Source organism: Orycteropus afer, unplaced genomic scaffold (genome assembly GCF_000298275.1).
Source record: "Orycteropus afer afer isolate SDZICR_OR568_19922 unplaced genomic scaffold, OryAfe1.0 scaffold00074, whole genome shotgun sequence".
In the NCBI taxonomy this organism is placed as follows: domain Eukaryota; kingdom Metazoa; phylum Chordata; class Mammalia; order Tubulidentata; family Orycteropodidae; genus Orycteropus; species Orycteropus afer.
In genome coordinates this window covers 11,740,267-11,741,755 of record NW_006921661.1, presented here as the reverse complement: position 1 = coordinate 11,741,755, position 1,489 = coordinate 11,740,267, and positions in this window count along the sequence as shown.

The following is a 1,489-nucleotide window of genomic DNA, read 5'->3' as shown; positions in this document are numbered from 1 at the left end:
AAAATTCAGAACACTTTGATTTTCTGATCAACAACTATACATTTAGCAATTACTCTACACCAAGCATTTTGCTAAAGGATGGAAACACAGTAGGGCACAATATTAGATTCAATCAGGACACCTAATCAGCATAAGACAACCTAAAGTAGCACATTGAATACGTATAATTTTGGTTCCATATATAAATTACTTATCTAAGCTATAAAGCCCTCCCATGAGTGCAAACAACCTTGTTGTTGTTGTTATGTGCCGTTGAGTCGCACCCGATTCATAGCCACCCCTCCTTGGGTTTCCGAAGCAGTATCACTACGGAAGTAGATTCCCCCTTCTTCCTTCCGAGGAGTGGCCGGTGAGTTTGAACGGCCAGCCTTCTGGTTAGCAGTCAATTGCCTTAGGTACTATGCTACCAAAGCTCCCCAAACAACCTTGAGTATCTGAATTATGAAAACAGATCATTGTCTTCACTATAACTTGAAGAACCTGTAGGTCCAACTTGAAGAACACATAAAATTTGCAACTAAACTCAAATTGTCTGTAGTCATTTGCAGAAACCAACAAGGTACTTACTGTTCCTCCCTGACTTTTTACCTAATTCTTACATGAGCAGTCATGTAATGAAAATTCAAACCAGCCCTTTTTTATTCACAGATCCACTAGTAGACAAGTTAGAAAAATACTAAAGTCACAAAGACAGAAACAAACTTGTGTTTTCTGCCACAGAGACTTACTAGATACTAAGATACTTACTAGATACTTTACTTGTTAGGTAAAATAAGAGACATGGTCAAAAAAGCACATAACTGTGGCACCTGTCTATATTCACTCATTCAACAAATGCCTACAGAGCTGAACATGTTATCTGCTTGGTGGGTGGGGGAATTATAAAAAAACACTTTTATTCATTTTCATTTAATTAAATGAAATTATATGAGTATATAAAGGACCCACTCTGCTCCTGGTACTGGGTCAGATGTTCAATGCTTATCTTCCTCACCCTTTAAACTTCTTGAACCCAAACTAACTCCTGTCTAAAGCCGAATATGCTGGTCAAAATTGGAGCGAGCAGAACTCTCACATGCTTCCAGTGGGAGTGTAAATTAGTACAACCTCTCTTGGAAACTTCTTAACAGTACCTCATAAAGTTGAGCTGCAGTACAACATTGCATTTGTACTGCAAACAATTTCACCCTTGAAATATACCCAACAAAAATACATACATTTATACTCCAAAAAACATGTACAATAATGTTCATAGCAGTATAGTTATTTAGAACCAAAGCCTGAACACAACTGAAGTGTCAGGCAAAAAGAACACAATTTTTGGTGTATTCTGACAATGAGAAGAATTAAAATGAATTAACAACTAAATAATTAATTAATACAACAATTATGGATGAGATGGATTGATACGGTGGCTGCGATGATGGGATCAAGTATAGCAGGGATTGTGGGGCTGGCGCGGGATCGGGCAGTGTTTCATTCTGCTGTG